Consider the following 19,614-nt stretch of genomic DNA (forward strand, 5'->3'; position numbering starts at 1 on the left):
ACGCCATTCACTGCATAGAGAATCGTATACTGTGCTAGCTGTGAGTACGTACCTGTGGGTTGCCTGACTGTGTGCTCCATGTTGTCCTTCCTAGGCACCGTCCGCTGGGTTGGGCGAGGAGACGGATGAATCCTCCCGTGTACCGACCGCTGGTGGACCTGTCGACAATGGAAGAACGCCACATTATCCTGACCTACCGTCTTAACCGTGCCACTATCCATGAACTGTGTGCCCGGCTGGAGCCCGACCTGATGTCCCCCATCCGCCAACCCACAGGGATTCCCCCTCTGGTGCAGGTCATGTCAGTACTCCATTTCTTGGCAAGTGGGTCATTTCAGACAACAGTGGGAATTGCTTCTGGGATGTCTCAGCCCATGTTTTCAAAGGTGTTATCCAGAGTGTTGTCTGCCCTGATGAAATCCGTGAGGAACTACATCATTTTCCCTGAGGTGGGCGAACTGGCTACAGTGAAGGGTGATTTCTACGCCCTTGGACATATTCCCAACGTAATTGGTGCCATTGATGGGACCCATGTGGCTTTGGTTCCCCCAAGAGACAGGGAGCAGGTGTACAGGAACAGAAAAAGTTACCATTCATTGAACATCCAGGTGGTGTGTTTGGCTGACCAGTACATCTCGCATGTAAATGCCAAATTCCCAGGGTCAGTGCATGACGCCTACATCATGCGGAATAGCAGCATCCCTTACGTGATGGAACAGCTACAGAGACACCGTGTATGGCTAGTGGGGGACTCTGGGTACCCCAACCTGTCGTGGCTACTGACCCCAGTAAGGAATCCCCGGACCAGGGCAGAGGAACGGTACAATGAGGCCCATGGGCGTACTAGGAGGGTGATCGAACGCACCTTTGGCCTCCTAAAGGCCAGGTTTCGCTGCCTGCATATGACCGGGGGATCCCTAATGTACTCACCTAAGAAGGTGTGTCACATCATCGTGGCCTGCTGCATGCTTCACAACCTGGCTTTGCGCCACCAGGTGCCTTTCCTGCAGGAGGATGGTCGAGACGGTGGTGTTGTGGCAGCGGTGGAACCTGAGGAGAGTGACGAGGAGGAAGACGACGGGGCTGAAACAGACAACAGGGACAGAATCATTGAACAGTACTTCCAATAGGACACAGGTAACATTTCAAAGATAATTTAGTAAAAGTTAACTACTCTGCAGCATCTCTGCTGCCTGTCTATTTGCCCCAGTGTATGATGACTGAGTTTTGGCTTTTCCCTCCCTATTTCAGATCTGGGGTCCCCACTACGAGTCCTGTGCTTCGTTTCCCCATGGACTACAGCTTTGTGGCAGCTGTTTGTTGACTTCACCATGTACAAGGACATATTTGCACTGTCATGTCAATTACAATCTATTGAAATCACAGCCAGACTCCTGATATTTTGGTGCAAAATAGGTGTTTATTGAAGTGCTCAAAATGGGATGGGTGGTTTCAAGTGGGTGGGGGCTATGGTGAAGGAATGTCCATGGCAGAGTCCAGAGTAACAGTCACACAGGTGCATTGTCCAGAGGCCTGTGGAGAGATGGAGCATGGGCAGTTCGAGGATGGACAGGGTGACAATGTGGGACAGTGGGATGACATCAGGTGGTCCATTGCTGGCGGGGGTCTTGACATCCTACTCTGTCTTGCGAGATCTCAGGGCCCTCTTGCGGGGTGGTTCTTCTCCTGCAGGAGGTGGGGGTCTGGTGGGCTGCTGCTGTGCGGGGGCCTCCTGTCCACTAGCGCCGGCGGAGGTGGATGGCTGTTCTTGGTCCCGGCTAGTGGCAGGGGCCCTTGGGTGTTGTTCAGTGTCCGCCCTGCTGTTTACGAGGTCCTGCAGCAGCCCTACCATGGTAACCAGGGTGGTGTTGATGGCTCGGATGTCCTCCCTGTACCCCCGATAGTGTTCCTCCTGCAGCACCTGGATCTCCTGGAACCGGGCCAGTACCGTCGCCATCGTCTCCTGGGAGCGGTTGTATGCTCCCATGATGGTGGTGAGGACCTCGTGGAGAGTGGGTTCCCTGGGCCTCTCCTCCCCCCCCTGTCGCACAGCTGCCCGCCGAGTTGGCCTGTTTCCCTGGGCCTCTGCCCCCTGGCCGGTGTGCCCACTACCACTGCCCCCAGGTCCCTGTTGTTGTTGGGGTGGTGGGTTATCCTGGGTGCCCTGTAGTGGTAGACACACCGCAGATTGACGCGCCCTGGAGACAGAGGCATGGGCCCGCTGGGTGGGAGCTGTGCTGGTGTTCCCAGAGGGGTTAGGGTCTATAGTGGCCTGTGCCTGTGTGAGGGGAACCGACTGTCCAGAGGTCCCCGATGGTCCGGGCTGGTCATCGGTGTCCAGATCGACAGAGCTGCTGTCATCGCTGACGGCCTCTTGGGTGGGGGGTGTGGATAATTCTGGCCCCTCCGCCGCGGTGTGTTGACGGTCGGGTCCTGCAGGGGTATAGAGGTATGGTTATAGTTTCAATGTGTGGCATATGGGTGTATCTGTGGGTTCCCGTGTCCCCAAGTGCTGGCATTCGTGTGTGGGGGCTTTGGTGAGGGTGGCTTGTGGGGGGGATGTGTATATGCATTGGGCATGCTTTGGTGATGGGTGTCCATGCTTAGTGGACGCATGCAGGCCTAGGTTTTGGGATGTGTGGGTTGTGATGGTGAGACATTGGCGGGGAATAGGTGTGCTGGGGGTGGGGGTGAGGATGGTGGTGGGGGTGAGGATGGTGGTGGGGGTGAGGGTGGGGGTGAGGATGGGGGTGGGGGTGAGGGTGGGGTTCGAGGATGGGGGTGAGGGTTGGGGTCTGATTTGGCATGCAGGTGGGGGGGAAGCAGTATTGAAGCTTCAACTTACCAGTATCCATTCCTCCGCCGACTCCTGCGAGGCCGTCAGGATGCAGGATGTTCAAGACTTCCTCCTCCCATGATGTGAATTGTGGGGGTTGAGGTGGGGGTCCTCCGCCAGTCTTCTGCACGGCGATGTTGTGCCTGGATACCATGGAACGCACCTTCCCCCGTAGGTCGTTCCATCGCTTCCTGATGTCTTCCCGATTTCTGGGGTGCTGTCCCACTGCGTTCACCCTGTCGACAATCCTCTGCCATAGCTCCGTCCTCCGGGCAATGCTGGTGTATTGGACCTGTGTGCCGAACAGCTGGGGCTCTACACGAACGATTTCCTCCACCATAACCCTGAGTTCTTCGTCTGTGAAGCGGGGTTGTCTTTGGGGTGCCATGGGGTGGTGTGTATGATGTGTGGGGTGGAGTATGTGTATTTAAGTGAGTTGAGTGTGGTGGTGTGTGTTGTTTTGTGTGTGGATAGTGTGTGGGTGATGGTGTTGAGTGGCTGTGGCTGTTATGTTTTGGATCCTGGTGTCTCTCTCTTGCCTTCTTTACGATTTTGTAAGCGTAGGGGTTTGTGGGTGATGTGGGTGGGTGTTTTATATTGTATTGTGTGTGTGGGAGTGGTGTGTGTATGTGTATCAGGTGTGTGGGATTCAAATCGTCCAATGTGGGTGAGTTTTGTTCGTTGGTGGGTATTCTGACCGCGCCGGTGTGTCCCGCCAATGGAATACCGCGTTTGAATGACCGCCGCGTGGATTCGTGGGTCGTAATGGGATGGGCGTATTTCTGTTGGCGTGGCGGTGGAGGTTTGGTCACCTCCACCTTTCCGCCGACCGCTGGTCTGGCGGTCTGTTGTGGCGGTCGGATTTTCGGAGGTTTGCCTTCTGCGGGTCAGAATGACCGTGGCGGGTTTCCGCGACCGCGGCGGGATTATGGAGGATTTCTGACCGGCGGTAGGCGCCTTTTACCGCCGAGGTCAGAATGACCACCTATGTGTCTCCCACTATGACTGAGGCTATCTCTATCTTGCACAGTAGTTGCCATGGACTGATTGTGGAGATGGCATCAGGGGTCCTCTACATGGTTGGCCTCAATAGGACAGTATTTTGGACATGATACCTTATCATGCTGACAAATGTAGACCTAAGAGTGTAGGATATGTGTACAGAAACAACCATGGCATTCTTTTACATGTGACTCTATGTGGGCAAATTGCACATCAAAATCTATTGTAGAAGCTATCATTCTGTGGTCTAGCCTTTTCAACCATGGTATGGTAGTAGATGTGGTAAGCCCCGTGGAAGGTCCGAGGAGTCTAACACTATTGTTCATAAGACATGCATGCCATCGACCTTGCAATCACAATGCTGCTATGCTGCTATGCAGTGTTTTCAGCCATGACTAATTCAGTAATTCAAAATGTTCCCACAATTGCAGGTTTTTGTGCATTGCATATTGCTGTTCACAATGTGTATTTTCTGTAAAATCACTGTCATTGTAATTGTATGGCATTCCGTGTAATAATTTGAGATTTGTAAATGTTGATCTGTGTTAATGGTAGGTAAGTATTGATCCTTTTCCTCCCTATCGTTCTCTCTCTCCCTCCCTGTCCTCCTCTGTCTTTGAGTGCATCAGCATCACTTTGGTAAAGAAGAAGTGGCCCCAGTGAGTTGGGATGCAGCAGCCCACAGGACCAAGGAGGCTGACACCAGTGGAGACGAGGGGACCAGTGGGACGGAAGGCAATGAGAGTGCCACGGGGGAGTCTCGATCATCTTCAGCTTCTTCAAATTCCTCCTCTGGTGGACGCTCCCAGGCAGTAGCAGACCCATCTGGGACAAGCCCAGCACCATCTGTCCACCACCCCCCTTACCAGCACTGCCCTCCTTGTAGCTCCCCACCCAGTTGTCCTTGCCTGCTCACCCAAGAGTGTGGGCATCTCCTTCGCTGCAGGCACCTGTGCTCCTGCCCCAGTCAGCGCTGTTGCCCTCAGTGAGGAGGCCATTGACCTCTTGAGGTCCATGTCTGTGGGTCAGTCAAGCACTGTGAATGCCATCCAGGGACTGGCAGCTCAGGTACAGCAGAGCAATGCATTCCTGGAAGGCATTCACAGTGCCCTGGCTGGCCTGCAGAGTTCCTTTTGGGCTCTGGCCTTCTCGCTGATGGCAGCGTGCATCCCTTTATCTTCTGTCCCCCTCCAGCTACCTCTGCCCAATCCCATTCCCCTCTCTCCACACCCATCCAGAGCACACAGTCAGACTGCCATTCATCCACCTCAACAGACACTGTTCGCACTGACAAACACAGCCACCACAACTCATACCACTTGTATGCACACAGACAACATCCGCCTGTACACACAACAACATCCAGCCCCTACACTGCCCCCAACACCATCTCTTCCTTCACAGACACTACACTACTCACACCTACTGGCATAACACCCCCACTCACTATCCAGCGATAAGTCCCATCATACCCACAATCACCACACTTCCAGACCTGCAAACATGTACCCTATTCACCACATGTGCATGCACCACAACTACCAACACCCCCACTTGCAGCACATCCACATTACATGTAGGCACCATCCCAACGCCCATCTAACATGGCATCTCCCTGCAACTCCTCCCCCTCCTCCCAAAACACATACATGCCCGTACACATACACAAACACACACACTCCCACAACAGATACCAAGTACACACATGCCTTCCACCCACACACCTGCACCCAAGACACCTACACGAACACACCTCACAACCACTCCCTCTCCCTTCACTCCGAAACGCTTTTCCCATGACCACCCTTGGTCCCTAAGAAAATATTTATTTATGACTTTTCCCTCTTCCCTACCACTATCCTACCCCATGAACCCCCAAAGTGCACTGTGTCCCTCTCCGAGCCCAGCCCTTCCACCTCCCAGTCCTCCCCGGCCCCACCTGGGGTTGCCCATGCCCCTCCTCCTCAAGTTGGGGCATTTACAAGGGCCAGATGTGCCTGGTGCACTTGGACTTTTTTGGAATGGCCAGTTACCCCATTTTGTACATATGTTTTGTGATTTGCTAATGATGCCTAATGTAAAAAGGGCCAACCCCCTGTTTGTCTTGATGGAGACATACTTGTCCTGCCTTTCCTTCATGATGGATATGCTGTATTTGTGCAGTTTGGTTTGTGTGTGTTATGTGTATGAGATGTGATTGTATTGCAGCATGTGTTGTGTGGTTTACTTGTGCATTATACTTGGCGTGATGTGTTGTGATGGTGTTGTACAGCATTGTGTGGTTGTTGTATGTGGGTGCGTGTGTGTGGTGATGGATTTGTCATGTGTGTTGTGCGTTGTGTGGACGTGGTGTGACATCTGGCACTTTGTATGGCAGTGTTTTGCTATTGAATAGTTGTGTGTGGTTGTTAAATGTTGCTATCAGGATGTGTTTACATATGGAGGTAAGCCATGGCCTTTGAGTATTTGCGGTAGTTATGTCATTGTGTGAGTCTGTGGTATTATATATGTTTGTGGTAGACATTGGAGGTAATGTGTGTGTGGGGTGGTGTGTCGATGGCACATGTATGTTGACCGTGGTGTGTGTAGTTTGTGTGTGCATGTGTGTATGTTGGGGTGTGTGTGTGTGTGTGTTGACACAGGTGTTTGTTTGTGTTTGTGCATTGCGAGCCATCCCAGATGTGTGTGTTGTGTGTGGGTGCGTACCAATGCCTTTCACTCCATTGTGTGCTAGGTTGATATTCTTATGGTTGTTGTTTTCGTTGCTAGTTCTAGAGTCATAGGGGGTTATTCCAACTTTGGAGGAGGTGGTAATCCGTCCCAAATGTGACGGATTTACCACCAGCCGTATTACGAGTTCCATAGGATATAATGGACTCGTAATACGGCTGGTGGAATATCCGTCACTTTACCGTCACTTTTGGGACGGATTACCACTTCCTCCAAAGTTGGAATAACCCCCATAGTGTCATCAGGAGCAGTGGGAAGACTTCAAGTTCAGGTTCCATGGCAGCTCCGGATGTGTCTCTATTCCTGAAGGTAGGTGACTCCTTTTATACTGTTCATTTCCGCCACGGTTTTTGGTGGCGGTCCGACCACCCCGGAAATTCTGACGGTGTGCAACCTCTTAGGGGGTGATTCTTACCTTGGCGGGTGGCGGAGGCCGCCCGCCAAAGTACCCCCGCCAGAACACTGCACCGCGGTCGTCAGACCGCTGCGGTGATTCTGGGTTTTCCACTGGGCTGGCGGGCGACCGCCAAAAGGCCGCCCGCCAGCCCAGTGGAAAACAACCTTCCCACGAGGACGCCGGCTCTGAATGGAGCCGCCAGGAACAGGATGGCGGTATGGGGTGTCCGAATCCCCATGGCGGCGCAGCGAGCTGCACCGCCATGGAGGATTCTTTTGGGCAGCGGAAAACCGGCGGGAGACCGCCGGTTTTCCACTTCTGACCGCGGCCAAACCGCCGCGGTCAGAATGCCCTGCGGGGCACCGCCAGCCTGTTGGCGGTGCTCCCGCCAACCCTGGCCCCGGCGGTCCATGACCGCCGGGGTCAGAATGACCCCCTTAGTATGCTTGTCTGTAACATGGTCCCTGCCGGACTTGAGATGCCTGCAACCAGCCGCGGCGGTCTATCCAAACTGCCGGTATTGGTGGCGTATTGGTTGTGGTCCGTTGGAAACACCGCCATGCTCATAGACTTCTCCGCCTGGCCACCCTCGTCAGACTTGGACCGCCAAACTCGTAAAGAGGGCCTCAATCTTTGAAAAATCATATCTCTGGTTGCCTACATTGGATTTTTGTTATTATGATGTGATTTTAAAGATAAACTTACTACCTATTTTTATAAATTGGTGTTCGATTTTTATTGTGTTGTGTTATATTTATTTGCTGTTTTGTTGATATTAAATGCTTTACACACATGTCTCCTAAATTAAGCATAACTGCTCATGGGCCATGCTACCAAGGGTTAAGCAAGAATTAATGTATTGCGGACTTGACTGGATTTTATGTGAGATTGTGGCTTATTACTGAGTATATGTAGCTACCTGCTCTTATTAATAATCTACTTTTCAATATTAATCACACTTTAAATTTGTTGTTTAGAACTTATTTCAGAGCCTATAAAACAAATTCCCTTGCACTCATAACCACAGTGTATACACATGTGGGTATCACACCCAAATAATAGGGTATTTTCACAACTCACTATAGGAACCAAGTAGATTCTTTGTATTTGTTGTCTAGTTTCCAATCAACCAACAGGAAGAATCTCATCCTGCTTCAGAAAATCAACTGACATGAAAAAACTTCTCCTACTTCAAAACGTCCCATTAGCTCTGTGTCACCCCTATCAAGTGAAGGGAAATATACTATCAATCAAAGGCCACTATTGTTTGCATGCCCATAAAATCTTATAACTGATTTTTATACTTCATCGTGTTGTCCTTACCTATCCATTACATTAGTGTTTCAACAAAGAGGTCTCCATCAAACCCTCCCATTGACAAATAAAATGGGTCATCTTGTGACAGGATGATTCTTCCCCTTTGATTGGGGTTCCCTTATACACATTAGCCTATCAATGTAAAAAAGGAAAAAAAATATATATAAATAATCAACTACCCTGAGGAGTATCCCCACACTTCATTTATGATATCAAACTTCACTCTATTTCTTGTCTGCTACTTTTTTTAAATTAAAAATAAGTGATACTCAAAGCCACCCAAGTCCTATTTGCAATGTTGTGTTCTGCTTTCCTACATATCTCCTATCGGAGCTTACAGAACCTCTCTGGAATGCACTTCTGAGTTCAAAGAAGACCTTTATTGTTGTTAATTCTCCCCCACCCACAAGTTCTTGAGAGACAAAATTAGTAGGTTTCAAGCACACGTTTAAAAGAGTAGTCTCAGCAATGAAAGCAAAATATATCACAGTACTTCTCAGTTGCAATGTACATAGCAAATATATATGATTATAGTATCAAAGCAAAGCATAAAAGTCAAAATTCATCACCGTATGGGCAAGTAGGGCCTATCTTCAGCTTCATCTTTCTGGGGTCTGCAAGTTGATGACTCCGGTCAACTGCGAGAAAGAGATTATCTACCCAAACGGGAGACTGGCAACTGACGTCTAGCTCCAGCCTGAAGTCAAGCAGATTCGAATCCAACTCACTGTAGCCCAGAGTCATCCTTAACCTCTTGGGTGCCTTGGACGAGATGATCTCGTCCAAGGCTACAGTTCCCCTGTGCCTTGGACGAGATCATCTCGTCCTAGGCACAGGGGAACTTGGGGGCGCGCTAGCGCGCCCCCGTGCACCCCCCCACCCCCCCCAGGCGGGGATGGAAGGGGAAGACCTTCCCCTTCCACCCCCGCCCCCCCCCACGGCAATCCGATGACGTCAGCGCGCGCACAGCGCGCTGATGTCATCTAGTGTTGCCGGGCGCGCTGGAAGCCATTTGCTTCCAGCGCGTCTTCGGAGGAGGACCCAAAAGGTGAGTCCTCTTCGTTTTTGGGGGTCGGGGGTGGTGGAAACAGACACGGGGGGAAAGGAAAGGGTTTTTCCTTTCCCCCGGTGCCTGTTTTCATTAGATTCCTGCTCCACGATCACGGGCAGAGCCCGCGATCGTGGAGCAGGAATCTCCACTAGCCACCAGGGATTTACTTTTTTCAATATTTTGGGGGCGACCCCTTGGGCAAGGGTCGCCCCCCCCCGGGGGCAATTATTTTTAGTATTTCGCCCCCCCAGGGGAGGGCGACCCTTGCCCAAGGGGTCGTCCCCAAAATAATCAATATAATACATTTTCCCTGGTGTCTAGTGGTTTTCGCCCCCCCCGGGGGCAGATCCGCCGAAAAATCGGCGGATCTGCCCCCAGGGGGGGGGGGCGAAAACCACTAGACACCAGGGATAGTGTTATTTTGCCATTATTTTGGGGGCAATTATTTTTAGTATTTCGCCCCCCCCTGGGGGCAGATCTGCCGATTTTTCGGCGGATCTGCCCCCGGGGGGGGCGAAAACCACTAGACACCAGGGAAAATGTATTATATTGATTATTTTGGGGACGACCCCTTGGGCAAGGGTCGCCCTCCCCTGGGGGCATTTTTTTATTGTATTTCGCCCCCCCCCTGGGGGCAGATCTGCCGATTTTTCGGCGGATCTGCCCCCAGGGGGGGGGCGAAAACCACTAGACACCAGGGATATAGTATTTTATGTTTATTTTGGGGACGACCCCCTTGGGCAAGGGTCGCCCCACCCCGGGGGCAATTTTTTTTTGTATTTCGGCGGATCTGCCCCCGGGGGGGGCGAAAACCACTAGACACCAGGGATTTTATATTTTGTGTATATTTTGGGGGCGACCCCTTGGGCCAGGGTGGCCCCCCGGGGAATTTTTATTTGTATTTAGCCCCCCCCCCGGGGGCAGATCCGCTGATTTTTTGGCAGATCTGAAAACCACTAGACACCAGGGATTTATTTTTATTGTAAAGTTTTTTTTGGGGGGCGACCCTTTGGGCAAGGGGCGTCCCACTGGGGGACAAATTTTTTAGTATTTGCCCCCCCCCCTCCCCCCCGGGGGCAGATTGCCAATTTTTGGGCTGATCTGCCGCCGGGGGGGGCGGGGGGGGCAAAATCCACTAGACACCAGGGATTTTGTTTTTGTTGTTTATTTTGGGGGCAACCCCTTGGGCAAGGGTCTCTCCCCTGGGGAGTTTTTTTTTTCTGTTTCGGCCCCCCGATGGCAGACCAGTCATTTTTTGGACGATCTGGCCTCGGGGGGGTGGAAGCACACTAGGCTCCAGGGATTGTGTGGTGTGTGTGTAATTTTGTAGGCCCATCTGCCCCGAAGGAGGGCAGAAACCACCAATACGGCAGGGATTTTTTTGTTTTGTGCTGGGGGTGCCCCCTTTGGGAAGGGTTTCCCCCTAAAAGGGGGCACAGAGGTGTTGCCCATTTCGGCTAATTTTTTTACGCCCATCTACCCCCGAGGGGGGGCAGGATCCACTTAGGTACCAGGGACAACTTCTAAGTTCTTGGTGGTGGGGTGTTTGTCAACTGGCAAAGTATTTGTGATTATAACAATTTATTTCTTCTTTTTCTTCTAGTTCAACGCTTTTGCTTCCTTTGCTGTGGATCTTAGCGGTTTTGGCAGTAGTTGTCCAGTGGTTTGCATAGCTGCATGTTTTAGGTAAGTGAAAGCAATTTACTCCAAAGGAGTATTGTTGACATGCATGAATGACATGTTTGTAGGTGGTGTACTAAATGCAGTATTGTGTGTTTGACATTGTCCTTAGATTTGAGCACAGTGATGTTTGTGTTGTCATATGTCTAATTTGCTTTTTTCTTTTTTCTTTTTAGTGGGATATCATTGGTGATTGCTGTGTCTGTGCAGAGTAGTTGCTTGGTGAGTAGCTATTTCAGGCAACTGAGTGGTATCGTTTTTTGTAGTACATAACTCTTTGTGATAAAGCTACACTTTGTTTATTACTTATTTTAGTGCTAGTTGTTGTTGGCAATCCATTTGTTGTTAGGATCATGGCTAGCCGCAAAGTGACCGCTCAGCAGGTTGTTCGCATGCTCTTTGAGTCGTCTTCAGACCATGATTACGACACTGACTCTGCATCTGAGGCAGAGGAGGAAGCAGGAGATTCTGGAAGTGAGTTTTCTGTCCAAGAGTATTCTTCTGATGAGGAAGCTACTCTCAGTGCAGATGAAGGGCCTGAGTTAGAGGAGGACATTGATGTGCCAAGAGTGCAGCAGCCTGGGGCTGAAGGGTTTCCCATTAGAAGACCTGACACCTGGATTGCCCCAAACATGGAGCAGCCACAGTTACCTGCATTTACTAGTCTCCCAGGGTGTAGAGTTAATACGGAAAACTTTCTGCCTGTCTATTTCTTTCACTTGTTTATGGACGATGTATTTTTGGAAGAGATTGTGGAGCAGACAAATGTGTATGCAGAGCAATATTTGCGGGACAACGCTGCCAGACTTAAGCCTCAGTCTAGAGCTACTCATTGGGTTCCCACATATCTGGAAGAGATGAAAAGGTTTTTAGGTTTGTCTTTTTTGATGGGGTTGATCAGGAAGCCGTCACTGGCTTCTTATTGGTCTACTAGTCCCTTGATGGCAACTGCTATATTTCCTGCAACTATGACACGTAATCGGTATTTGCTTCTTCTTCGTATGCTGCATTTTGTAGACAATGCTTTAGCCTTGCCACGAGATCACCCTGATTGTGACCGCCTTTTTAAGATTAGGCCTGTCCTTGATCATTTTGTGGATCGGTTTTCAGAGGTCTATGTTCCAGGCAAAGAGATAAGTGTGGACGAGTCTTTGGTCCTTTTCAAGGGGCGTTTAGTTTTTAAGCAGTACATCCCTAGTAAGAGGGCACGGTATGGGATTAAATTGTATCTGCTGTCAGAAAGCAGTACAGGATATGTTTATAATTTCCGGGTCTACACTGGTAGGGATTCCAGTATTGACCCTCCTGGTTGTCCGGCCACTTTTGGAGTTAGCGAAAAAATTGTGTGGGAACTTGCTAGACGGCTGTTTAACAAAGGTCACCATTTGTACGTAGATAATTTCTACACTGGAGTGCAGTTGTTCAAGGAGTTGTTTAGGGTGGACACTGTTGCTTGTGGCACAATCCGTTCTAACCGCAAAGGCTATCCAAGGGAGCTTGTCTGTAAAAAACTTGAGAGGGGACAGTGCAGTGCCTTGCGGAATAATGAGCTGTTAGCTATGAAATTTTCAGACAGGAGGGATGTGTACATGCTATCGACCATCCATGATGAGAGTACTTCCCCTGTGGCTGTTTGGGGTCAGGTTGCGGAAGTGCGCAAACCTGCATGCATTTTGGACTACAATAGGCACATGGGTGGTGTTGATAGAGTAGATCAGAGGTTGGAACCTTACACTGCTCTTCGTAAGTCGTATGTGTGGTATAAAAAGTTGGCCCTACATTTATTTCATTTGGCAACTTTTAATGCCTTTATTGTATACAAGGATTGTTCACCTGAGTCAAGGAGGACTTTTGTTAAATTTCAGGAGTCGGTGATAGAAAGCCTTATTGTGGTGGAACCGGCAAGAGTTCCTAGAGTAGAAGTGGTGGAGGATGTGGCTAGATTGAAAGATCGGCACTTTCCAGATCACATTCCTCCCACTCCCAAAAAAGACATGCCCACAAAGAAATGTAGAGTATGTGCCCGGAGATCAATCCGGACGGAGAGCCGGATGTACTGCTCCGAATGCCCTTCAAAGCCTGGGCTGTGTGTGCCCAGCTGTTTTAGAAGTTACCACACAAGGAAAAACTTTTCGGAAATACCGTGAGCGTAAGCTGTCTGTTTTATATTTTCATATGTTTCACGGTTGGCATCTGTCGTGTATTTAGTTTGAGGTTTTGTGTTTGTAGTTTTGTGCCTATTTTATAATTAGTAGTTTATTTGTTGTTTATAAATAAAAAAAAGTGATTGCGGTGTGCGTGGGGTGGCGCTTGGCTGGCGGTGTGCGTGGGGTGGCGCTTGGCTGGCGGTGTGCGTGGGGTGGCGCTTGGCTGGCGGTGCCAGCCAAACGGCAGTCCACACTCCCATCAGCTGGTGTGATTCTTGTATCAGGCATGTGGCGTATGTAAGTGATGGGCCCTTGAGTGGCGCGGTCTGTCGATGTGAGTGTTGTAATGTGCTGGGCCCGTGGCTGGCGGTGTGAATGGTCTTGTGCGTGTCATGTATGAAAGGTGTGTGAATGGACTGTAAAGCGGTTGGTGCCATGTCGCGGCTTTACAGCTCACGAGCTGTGAGTCATTGGTTCACTTTTTTGCCTTTCAGTTATTAGCAGTGCATTTCATTTTTGTGAAATCTCTTGTTAATAAAATTTGATCTACTGAACCATCACTCACCCTTGTGCCAAATCCAACCAGTATGTGTTGTAAAAAATGACAAAACCTGCTCCGATGTAATCAGGCGTCGCAGCACACCTGTGACACGCTAGGTGCCTCGGGTGGGACCCCGATGATGAAGCATGCCACCAACTTGGTTGGTGGGTGAGGGGTCTTCTTCACATAACCTAAGTGTTTCTTTTCACTATTTTAGTGTTTGGCACATCACGGACGTATGTGCACACATCAAAATGATATATTGCAAAAATACCTATCCCTTCTATCTCTTCAGGTTTTGGGCCTTATTCTGTTGCAGGCACCTGGCCCACCCACACAAGTGAGGTATCATTTTTATCGGGAGACTTGGGGGAATGCTGGGTGGAAGGAAATTTGTGGCTCCTCTCAGATTCCAGAACTTTCTGCCACAGAAATGAGAGGAAAAAGTGTTTTTTTGGCCACATTTTGAGGTTTGCAAAGGATTCTGGGTAACAGAACCTAGTCCGAGCCCCGCAAGTCACCCCTCCTAGGATTCCCCTAGGTCTCTAGTTTTCAGAAATGCACAGGTTTGGTAGGTTTCCCTAGGTGCCGGCTGAGCTACAGGCCAAAATCCACAGGTAGGCACTGTTTTCTTCCAAAATTTTGGTTGTGTCCACGTTGCGCTTTGGGGCGTTTCCTGTCGCGGGCGCTAGGCCTACCCACGCAAGTGAGGTATCATTTTTATCGGGAGACGTGGGGGAACGCTGGGTGGAAGGAAATTTGTGGCTCCTCTCAGATTCCAGAACTTTCTGCCACAGAAATGTGAGGAACATGTGTTTTTTTAGCCAAATTTTGAGGTTTGCAAAGGATTCTGGGTAACAGAACCTGGTCCGAGCCCCGCAAGTCAGCCCTCCTTGGATTCCCCTAGGTCTCTAGTTTTCAGAAATGCACAGGTTTGGTAGGTTTCCCTAGGTGGCGGCTGAGCTAGAGGCCAAAATCTACAGGTAGTCGCTTTGCTAAAAACAGCTCTGTTTTCTGTGATATGTCCACGTTGTGTTTTGGGGCATATCCTGTCGCGGGCGCTAGGCCTACCCACACAAGTGAGGTATCATTTTTATCGGGAGACGTGGGGGAACGCTGGGTTGAAGGAAATTTGTGGCTCCTCTCAGATTCCAGAACTTTCTGCCACAGAAATGTGAGGAACATGTGTTTTTTTAGCCAAATTTTGAGGTTTGCAAAGGATTCTGGGTAACAGAACCTGGTCCGAGCCACACAAGTCACCCCTCCTTGGATTCCCCTAGGTCTCTAGTTTTCAGAAATGCACAGGTTTGGTAGGTTTCCCTAGGTGGCGGCTGAGCTAGAGGCCAAAATCCACAGGTAGTCACTTTGCTAAAAACAGCTCTGTTTTCTGTGATATGTCCACGTTGTGTTTTGGGGCATATCCTGTCGCGGGCGCTAGGCCTACCCACACAAGTGAGGTATCATTTTTATCGGGAGACGTGGGGGAACGCTGGGTGGAAGGAAATTTGTGGCTCCTCTCAGATTCCAGAACTTTCTGCCACAGAAATGTGAGGAACATGTGTTTTTTTAGCCAAATTTTGAGGTTTGCAAAGTATTCTGGGTAACAGAACCTGGTCCGAGCCACACAAGTCACCCCTCATTGGATTCCCCTAGGTCTCTAATTTTCAGAAATGCACAGGGTTGGTAGGTTTCCCTAGGTGGCGGCTGAGCTAGAGGCCAAAATCTACAGGTAGTCACTTTGCTAAAAACAGCTCTGTTTTCTGTGATATGTCCACGTTGTGTTTTGGGGCATATCCTGTCGCGGGCGCTAGGCCTACCCACACAAGTGAGGTATCATTTTTATCGGGAGACGTGGGGGAACGCTGGGTGGAAGGAAATTTGTGGCTCCTCTCAGATTCCAGAACTTTCTGCCACAGAAATGTGAGGAACTTGTGTTTTTTTAGCCAAATTTTGAGGTTTGCAAAGGATTCTGGGTAACAGAACCTGGTCCGAGCCACACAAGTCACCCCTCCTTGGATTCCCCTAGGTCTCTAGTTTTCAGAAATGCACATGTTTGGTAGGTTTCCCTAGGTGGCGGCTGAGCTAGAGGCCAAAATCTACAGGTAGTCACTTTGCTAAAAACAGCTCTGTTTTCTGTGATATGTCCACGTTGTGTTTTGGGGCATATCCTGTCGCGGGCGCTAGGCCTACCCACACAAGTGAGGTATCATTTTTATCGGGAGACGTGGGGGAACGCTGGGTGGAAGGAAATTTGTGGCTCCTCTCAGATTCCAGAACTTTCTGCCACAGAAATGTGAGGAACATGTGTTTTTTTTAGCCAAATTTTGAGGTTTGCAAAGGATTCTGGGTAACAGAACCTGGTCCGAGCCACACAAGTCACCCCTCCTTGGATTCCCCTAGGTCTCTAGTTTTCAGAAATGCACAGGTTTGGTAGGTTTCCCTAGGTGGCGGCTGAGCTAGAGGCCAAAATCTACAGGTAGTCACTTTGCTAAAAACAGCTCTGTTTTCTGTGATATGTCCACGTTGTGTTTTGGGGCATATCCTGTCGCGGGCGCTAGGCCTACCCACACAAGTGAGGTATCATTTTTATCAGGAGACGTGGGGGAACGCTGGGTGGAAGGAAATTTGTGTCTCCTCTCAGAATCCAGAACTTTCTGCCACAGAAATGTGAGGAACATGTGTTTTTTAAGCCAAATTTTGAGGTTTGCAAAGGATTCTGGGTAACAGAACCTGGTCCGAGCCACACAAGTCACCCCTCCTTGGATTCCCCTAGGTCTCTAGTTTTCAGAAATGCACAGGTTTGGTAGGTTTCCCTAGGTGGCGGCTGAGCTAGAGGCCAAAATCTACAGGTAGTCACTTTGCTAAAAACAGCTCTGTTTTCTGTGATATGTCCACGTTGTGTTTTGGGGCATATCCTGTCGCGGGCGCTAGGCCTACCCACACAAGTGAGGTATCATTTCTATCGGGAGACGTGGGGGAACGCTGGGTGGAAGGAAATTTGTGGCTCCTCTCAGATTCCAGAACTTTCTGCCACAGAAATGTGAGGAACATGTGTTTTTTTAGCCAAATTTTGAGGTTTGCAAAGGATTCTGGGTAACAGAACCTGGTCCGAGCCACACAAGTCACCCCTCCTTGGATTCCCCTAGGTCTCTAGTTTTCAGAAATGCATAGGTTTGGTAGGTTTCCCTAGGTGGCGGCTGAGCTAGAGGCCAAAATCTACAGGTAGTCACTTTGCTAAAAACAGCTCTGTTTTCTGTGATATGTCCACGTTGTGTTTTGGGGCATATCCTGTCGCGGGCGCTAGGCCTACCCACACAAGTGAGGTATCATTTCTATCGGGAGATGTGGGGGAACGCTGGGTGGAAGGAAATTTGTGGCTCCTCTCAGATTCCAGAACTTTCTGCCACAGAAATGTGAGGAACATGTGTTTTTTTAGCCAAATTTTGAGGTTTGCAAAGGATTCTGGGTAACAGAACCTGGTCCGAGCCACACAAGTCACTCCTCCGTGGATTCCCCTAGGTCTCTAGTTTTCAGAAATGCATAGGTTTGGTAGGTTTCCCTAGGTGGCGGCTGAGCTAGAGGCCAAAATCTACAGGTAGTCACTTTGCTAAAAACAGCTCTGTTTTCTGTGATATGTCCACGTTGTGTTTTGGGGGATATCCTGTCGCGGGCGCTAGGCCTACCCACACAAGTGAGGTATCATTTTTATCAGGAGACTTGGGGGAATGCTGGGTGGAAGGAAATTTGTGGCTCCTCTCAGATTCCAGAACTTTCTGCCACAGAAATGAGAGGAAAAAGTGTTTTTTTGGCCACATTTTGAGGTTTGCAAAGGATTCTGGGTAACAGAACCTGGTCCGAGCCACACAAGTCACCCCTCCTTGGATTCCCCTAGGTCTCTAGTTTTCAGAAATGCACAGGTTTGGTAGGTTTCCCTAGGTGGCGGCTGAGCTAGAGGCCAAAAGCTACAGGTAGTCACTTTGCTAAAAACAGCTCTGTTTTCTGTGATATGTCCACGTTGTGTTTTGGGGCATATCCTGTCGCGGGCGCTAGGCCTACCCAAACAAGTGAGGTATCATTTTTATCGGGAGACGTGGGGGAACGCTGGGTGGAAGGAAATTTGTGGCTCCTCTCAGATTCCAGAACTTTCTGCCACAGAAATGTGAGGAACATGTGTTTTTTTAGCCACATTTTGAGGTTTGCAAAGTATTCTGGGTAACAGAACCTGGTCCGAGCCACACAAGTCACCCCTCCTTGGATTCCCCTAGGCCTCTAGTTTTCAGAAATGCACAGGTTTGGTAGGTTTCCCTAGGTGGCGGCTGAGCTAGAGGCCAAAATCTACAGGTAGTCACTTTGCTAAAAACAGCTCTGTTTTCTGTGATATGTCCACGTTGTGTTTTGGGGCATATCCTGTCGCGGGCGCTAGGCCTACCCACACAAGTGAGGTATCATTTTTATCGGGAGACGTGGGGGAACGCTGGGTGGAAGGAAATTTGTGGCTCCTCTCAGATTCCAGAACTTTCTGCCACAGAAATGTGAGGAACATGTGTTTTTTTAGCCAAATTTTGAGGTTTGCAAAGGATTCTGGGTAACAGAACCTGGTCCGAGCCACACAAGTCACCCCTCCTTGGATTCCCCTAGGTCTCTAGTTTTCAGAAATGCACAGGTTTGGTAGGTTTCCCTAGGTGGCGGCTGAGCTAGAGGCCAAAATCTACAGGTAGTCACTTTGCTAAAAACAGCTCTGTTTTCTGTGATATGTCCACGTTGTGTTTTGGGGCATATCCTGTCGCGGGCGCTAGGCCTACCCACACAAGTGAGGTATCATTTTTATCGGGAGACGTGGGGGAACGCTGGGTGGAAGGAAATTTGTGGCTCCTCTCAGATTCCAGAACTTTCTGCCACAGAAATGTGAGGAACATGTGTTTTTTTAGCCAAATTTTGAGGTTTGCAAAGGATTCTGGGTAACAGAACCTGGTCCGAGCCACACAAGTCACCCCTCCTTGGATTCCCCTAGGTCTCTAGTTTTCAGAAATGCACAGTTTTGGTAGGTTTCCCTAGGTGGCGGCTGAGCTAGAGGCCAAAATCTACAGGTAGTCACTTTGCTAAAAACAGCTCTGTTTTCTGTGATGTGTCCACGTTGTGTTTTGGGGCATATCCTGTCGCGGGCGCTAGGCCTACCCACACAAGTGAGGTATCATTTTTATCGGGAGACGTGGGGGAACGCTGGGTGGAAGGAAATTTGTGGCTCCTCTCAGATTCCAGAACTTTCTGCCACAGAAATGTGAGGAACATGTGTTTTTTTAGCCAAATTTTTCAAGTTTGCAAAGGATTCTGGGTAACAGAACCTGGTCCGAGCCACACAAGTCACCCCTCCTTGGATTCCCCTAGGTCTCTAGTTTTCAGAAATGCACAGGTTTGGTAGGTTTCCCTGGGTGGCGGCTGAGCTAGAGGCCAAAATCTACAGGTAGTCACTTTGCTAAAAACAGCTCTGTTTTCTGTGATATGTCCACGTTGTGTTTTGGGGCATATCCTGTCGCGGGCGCTAGGCCTACCCACACAAGTGAGGTATCATTTTTATCGGGAGACGTGGGGGAACGCTGGGTGGAAGGAAATTTGTGGCTCCTCTCAGATTCCAGAACTTTCTGCCACAGAAATGTGAGGAACATGTGTTTTTTTAGCCAAATTTTGAGGTTTGCAAAGGATTCTGGGTAACAGAACCTGGTCCGAGCCACACAAGTCACCCCTCCTTGGATTCCCCTAGGTCTCTAGTTTTCAGAAATGCACAGGTTTGGTAGGTTTCCCTAGGTGGCGGCCGAGCTAGAGGCTAAAATCTACAGGTAGTCACTTTGCTAAAAACAGCTCTGTTTTCTGTGATGTGTCCACGTTGTGTTTTGGGGCATATCCTGTCGCGGGCGC

The sequence above is a fragment of the Pleurodeles waltl genome, chromosome 2_1 (genome assembly GCF_031143425.1).
Source record: "Pleurodeles waltl isolate 20211129_DDA chromosome 2_1, aPleWal1.hap1.20221129, whole genome shotgun sequence".
NCBI lineage: Eukaryota > Metazoa > Chordata > Amphibia > Caudata > Salamandridae > Pleurodeles > Pleurodeles waltl.